Source organism: Penaeus japonicus, unplaced genomic scaffold (genome assembly GCF_977035675.1).
Source record: "Penaeus japonicus unplaced genomic scaffold, GWHDUDI00000001_assembly GWHDUDI00000011, whole genome shotgun sequence".
NCBI classification, from domain to species: Eukaryota; Metazoa; Arthropoda; class Malacostraca; order Decapoda; family Penaeidae; genus Penaeus; species Penaeus japonicus.
In genome coordinates this window covers 24,410,444-24,416,829 of record NW_028234413.1, presented here as the reverse complement: position 1 = coordinate 24,416,829, position 6,386 = coordinate 24,410,444, and positions in this window count along the sequence as shown.

Here is a 6,386-nt window from a genome sequence, read left to right as displayed (position 1 = left end):
CTAGTGAATCATACTTTCTGTTTATAAAGTGATGACGAAAACATTTTTTGGCCAGTACTGACGGTATATCTGAGCTTCAGTCTTTGGTTTAGCTCCAGGGTGCTTTAAGGAGTTGATCTTTGGGTTAAATTTTGTTGGGGATTTGTCTGATCCTGGGCGACATCAAGAAGGGATGAGTTCTTTTCAATGGAGATGTAAGACCCTGCATGCTCTAAACCTTTCTTTTTGCAATAGTGTATATCTGAGCTTCACCTTTAGCCTAGTCGAATTTAAGGCTCTTGGAGTGGACTCACAGGCCATGGAGCTGCCACCTCGGTCCATATTGTGAAGGCTGTTCTTGGATTCCCATTGTATCCTCTGAACACGGCCCTGTAATATTTTTATTTTAGTTTTGCATGGGAACGATATCTTCCAAATTTCCAAAGGGATTGCCGAAAGCTTTGTGGGTCTGTTAGTAGCTAGAAAAGTGCAAATAGTTGTTTGTGTGACCATATTTTTGTGGGTGTAACAACACATCAGAGTAGTTCGGAATGACCAGACCTCCATTTCTTATTATGATGCTAAAATCTTTGCAAGTTGCTGCTCCATGCCGAGGGACATGGGCAGTATGGGTATGTCAGTCTATTTGCTTCTTAACCATATTGACATTCTGTTCCTCGTAAATCTTCATAAACTTGATAAAAAGACTCATTTTACTTGAATAAGACAGTTATTTATAGATAGTAAAATTTACAATACAATCTTCTAAAGATTTTCCTTGCCTGCATATCATCTTTGGCAAAGAGGATTGGTAGATTTCGTTGTATAATTAGATTATGGATATCTTACCTGTCGTCTTAGCACATTTCAGGGGCCGGTCTGTCGCTGTTACTGTGATTTGCCTGAATATTTTACAAAATAAATAAAAGATTCTCACCTTTAACAGACAGTCAGCTGCTTATTAGATTTTGTTAGGACACAACAAATACACCACCAACAGGAAAAAATATTGACACGCTCAAAGCAAATCAAGTAAATAATGAGATTGTTAAATCCTTCCACTTGATGATTGTACACATACAGCTATTGTATATACATGCAAGTATAGAAAAATCTGAAATTGATTAATGGCTAATCTGAATTAAGAAGTTAAGGCAATACAGAAATAACTAGAAAAACAAACAGCGAAAATAACCTTATCACTATTATCGTGTTACCCAACATTGTCTCTTTTATATTCCATTGTGTGGGATATTATAGTGATATAATGTGATACACGAAATAGTGTCTGGGATACTTTAAACCAATGAGGCGACAGATAATGGCTAATGTTGTGATATTAGTTCTATTATGATTTACTTTACTACAGTGATATTATTTCCAAAGTTACTACATGTTACATGAAAGCACATGTATTATTATTTACATTGTTTGCTATATTTACGTTTCGTTCTATGTACAATATGTAGTATGTATTCTTTATTTACCTTTATGTACGAGAATAGTATTTCTGTTGTACGACACTCTATGTATGTACCTCGTACATCTGGCAACAACCTCGGAGACGAGAGGAGCGAGCTTGCCAAGCTACGAGGAGACCCAGAATTCCCTGTTTACACCTCTAAAGAACCTACTTTAGTTTTAGCTCGGTGTTTAATTCTCCCACAGGTTTAGAGGATTCACCATCGAGTATAACACATTGTATTTATTTTCCCTTTTGTGCTCGTCCTCCTCCACATCACCCTTCTTCCTTTTTCATGTCTTTTTCTATCCATGTTGCTCTATTTGCTTTTGCTGCGATAAAGATTGCTGCTGTCCTTATTCTAGTCGCACGATCTCATTGCTGCTTCTCTACAATGATCACTTATGTTGGCTCTCAATTGCTGCCATTGGATTTGTCAGATTATACTTTATAATTCATACCCGTACCTCTGTCTACACACATATTTATCACGACTTATCAGTACGTAATGCATGATTTTAGGTCGTTGCATGTTTCGGAGGGTGAAATTTCAGATTACCATTGTGTGTTTATGCTAGGTTATTATATTTTAATATATTTACCTGAACAATATCAAATAGATGGGTAGTAGCAAAATGAACGAATAAAAAAAGTAATGATAAAGAAAATAATGAAAAGATACGAATGCTAATAACTACACAGCAATAGAAACTCCACAAACATCGATGGAAACAGAAGACTATGGAGGTAATAATGAAAAAGATGTTAACAAAGAATAGAACATGATAAATAGATAAAAAGAGGATAATCTGTGATAATGAAATGATAGTGATGGAAATAATACCGTTGATAAAAGTACGGATAAAACTGCTGTTATTTATGCTGATAACACCAAAAGAAACAATAAAAGTGATGACTGATTCTGGTAAGAATAACAACAGAAAAAATACTAATGGCAAAAATACCAAGAACATGAATAATGATGACGAGGAAGAAGATAATGATGGTGACAACAACAGAGAAGAGGGAGAAAAAGAAGGAGAAGGAGAAGAAGAGGAAGAGGGAGAAGAAGAAGGGGGAGGAGGAGTAGAAGAAGAGAAGAAGAAGAGAAAGAGAAAGAGAAAGAAGGAGAAGGAGGAGAAGAAGAAGGAGAAGGAGAAGGAGAAGGAGAAGGAGAAGGAGAGGAAGAAGGAGAAGGAGGAGGAGGAGGAGGGGGAGGAGGAGAAGAAGAAGAAGAAAAAGAAGAAGAAGAAAAAGAAAAAGAAGAAGAAAAAGAAAAAGAAGAAAAAGAAGAAGGAGGAGGGGAAGGAGGAGGAGAAGATTAAGAAAAGAAGACGAAAACAAAAAAGAAGAAGAAGAAGAAGAAGGCGAATAATAATAATAGTAATAATAATAATAATATGAATGAGAAGAAGGAGAAAGAGAAGATTAAAAAAGAAGACGAGGACAGGAAAGAAGAAGAAGAAGAAGAAGAAGAAGAAGAAGAAGAAGCAGAGAAACATTAAAAAAGAAGACGATGACAGGAAAGAAGAAGAAGAAAATGAAGAAGAAGGAGAACGAGGAGAAGGAGAAGAAGATTAAGAAAAGAAGACGATGACATGAAAAAAGAAGAAGAAGAAAATGAAGAAGAAGGAGAAAGAGAAGGAGAAGGAGAAGGAGAATAATAATAATAATAATAATAAGAAGAAGAGGAAGAAGAAGAAGAAGAAGAAGAAGAAGAAGAAGAAGAAGAAGAAGAAGAAGAAGAAGAAGAAGAAGAAGAAGAAGAAGAAGGAGGAGAAGGAGGAGAAGATTAAAAAAAAAGAGGACAGGAAAAAAGAAGAAGAAGGAGAAGGAGAAGATTAAGAAAAGAAGACGACAACAGGAAAGAAAAAGAAAAAAAGGAAGAAAATAATAAGAAAAGAAATTTGGAAAAATCAAGAATGAAGAAGAGAAATATAAAAAGAAGAAGGGATAAACATACGGAGGAGAACGATAAGAAGAAATAAAATCAAATGGAAGGAAAATGGGAGAGAAAAGAAAACGAAAAGAAATGGAACATGAATAAGAATAGGACGAAAAAATTATAAGAAGAAATAAAATAGTAAGAAGAAAAATGCGATAACATTATTTAGGTGGAAATCTGAAAAAAAACAAGATGAAGAAAGAGGGGAAAAAAGACAAAAGATAAAACTAGAGGATACCAAATTCGAAAAATGAGAAATCGAAGATAAAGAGGCGGGAAAAGAAGAGCGTTTGCCAGGAGTATCAGAGAAGAAATAGTTGATAAGCAGAGAGTGGAACTGCGAGCACACGTGATGAAACTTTAAGGGGGAATCTCCCTTGCTACACAAGGGTGTTGTGGCACTTACTGCTCCTTCGATCCTTTGTGCTGTTATTTTGGTTGCTTTTCTAATGGAGTTCTTTGTGTACGTTTGTGTGTACATATAAACATACACATACATGCACACACATACAGAAACACGAACATACATACATACGCTTCTTGCGTGGGTTAAAACCACGGAGTCAGAAGGTCAGAGGAGAAGAGTGAGGAGGTCAGTCGAGAGGAGAAGAGTGAGGAGGTCAGTCGAGAGGAGAAGAGTGAGGAGGTCAGTCGAGAGGAGAAGAGTGAGGAGGTCAGTCGAGAGGAGAAGAGTGAGGAGGTCAGTCGAGAGGAGAAGAGTGAGGAGGTCAGTCGAGAGGAGAAGAGTGAGGAGGTCAGTCGAGAGGAGAAGAGTGAGGAGGTCAGTCGAGAGGAGAAGAGTGAGGAGGTCAGTCGAGAGGAGAAGAGTGAGGAGGTCAGTCGAGAGGAGAAGAGTGAGGAGGTCAGTCGAGAGGAGAAGAGTGAGGAGGTCAGTCGAGAGGAGAAGAGTGAGGAGGTCAGTCGAGAGGAGAAGAGTGAGGAGGTCAGTCGAGAGGGAAAGAGTGAGGAGGTCAGTCGAGAGGAGAAGAGTGAGGAGGTCAGTCGAGAGGAGAAGAGTGAGGAGGTCAGTCGAGAGGAGAAGAGTGAGGAGGTCAGTCGAGAGGAGAAGAGTGAGGAGGTCAGTCGAGAGGAGAAGAGTGAGGAGGTCAGTCGAGAGGAGAAGAGTGAGGAGGTCAGTCGAGAGGAGAAGAGTGAGGAGGTCAGTCGAGAGGAGAAGAGTGAGGAGGTCAGTCGAGAGGAGAAGAGTGAGGAGGTCAGTCGAGAGGAGAAGAGTGAGGAGGTCAGTCGAGAGGAGAAGAGTGAGGAGGTCAGTCGAGAGGAGAAGAGTGAGGAGGTCAGTCGAGAGGAGAAGAGTGAGGAGGTCAGTCGAGAGGAGAAGAGTGAGGAGGTCAGTCGAGAGGAGAAGAGTGAGGAGGTCAGTCGAGAGGAGAAGAGTGAGGAGGTCAGTCGAGAGGAGAAGAGTGAGGAGGTCAGTCGAGAGGAGAAGAGTGAGGAGGTCAGTCGAGAGGAGAAGAGTGAGGAGAGAGAAGAGAGGTCAGTCGAGAGGAGAAGAGTGAGGAGGTCAGTCGAGAGGAGAAGAGCGGAGGTCAGTCGAGAGGAGGAGAGTCAGTCGTGAGAGGAGATGAGTGAGGAGGTCAGTCGAGAGGAGAAGAGTGAGGAGGTCAGTCGAGAGGAGAAGAGTGAGGAGGTCAGTCGAGAGGAGAAGAGTGAGGAGGTCAGTCGAGAGGAGAAGAGTGAGGAGGTCAGTCGAGAGGAGAAGAGTGAGGAGGTCAGTCGAGAGGAGAAGAGTGAGGAGGTCAGTCGAGAGGAGAAGAGTGAGGAGGTCAGTCGAGAGGAGAAGAGTGAGGAGGTCAGTCGAGAGGAGAAGAGTGAGAGGTCAGTCGAGAGGAGAAGAGTGAGGAGGTCAGTCGAGAGGAGAAGAGTGAGGAGGTCAGTCGAGAGGAGAAGAGTGAGGAGGTCAGTCGAGAGGAGAAGAGTGAGGAGGTCAGTCGAGAGGAGAAGAGTGAGGAGGTCAGTCGAGAGAGAAGTGAGGAGGTCAGTCGAGAGGAGAAGAGTGAGGAGGTCAGTCGAGAGGAGAAGAGTGAGGAGGTCAGTCGAGAGGAGAAGAGTGAGGAGGTCAGTCGAGAGGAGAAGAGTGAGGAGGTCAGTCGAGAGGAGAAGAGTGAGGAGGTCAGTCGAGAGGAGAAGAGTGAGGAGGTCAGTCGAGAGGAGAAGAGTGAGGAGGTCAGTCGAGATAAGCGGGTGGGAGTGAGTCGAGAGGAGAAGAGTGAGGAGGTCAGTCGAGAGGAGAAGAGTGAGGAGGTCAGTCGAGAGAGAAGAGTGAGGAGGTCAGTCGAGAGGAGAAGAGTGAGGAGGTCAGTCGAGAGGAGAAGAGTGAGGAGGTCAGTCGAGAGGAGAAGAGTGAGGAGGTCAGTCGAGAGGAGAAGAGTGAGGAGGTCAGTCGAGAGGAGAAGAGTGAGGAGGTCAGTCGAGAGGAGAAGAGTGAGGAGGTCAGTCGAGAGAAATCGAGTGAGGAGGTCAGTCGAGAGGAGAAGAGTGAGGAGGTCAGTCGAGAGGAGAAGAGTGAGGAGGTCAGTCGAGAGGAGAAGAGTGAGGAGGTCAGTCGAGAGGAGAAGAGTGAGGAGGTCAGTCGAGAGGAGAAGAGTGAGGAGGTCAGTCGAGAGGAGAAGAGTGAGGAGGTCAGTCGAGAGGAGAAGAGTGAGGAGGTCAGTCGAGAGGAGAAGAGTGAGGAGGTCAGTCGAGAGAAATCGAGTGAGGAGGTCAGTCGAGAGAAATCGGGTGAGGAGGTCAGTCGAGAGGAGAAGAGTGAGGAGGTCAGTCGAGAGAAATCGGGTGAGGAGGTCAGTCGAGAGGAGAAGAGTGAGGAGGTCAGTCGAGAGGAGAAGAGTGAGGAGGTCAGTCGAGAGGAGAAGAGTGAGGAGGTCAGTCGAGAGGAGAAGAGTGAGGAGGTCAGTCGAGAGGAGAAGAGTGAGGAGGTCAGTCGAGAGGAGAAGAGTGAGGAGGTCAGTCGAGAGGAGAAGAGTGAGGAGGTCAGTCGAG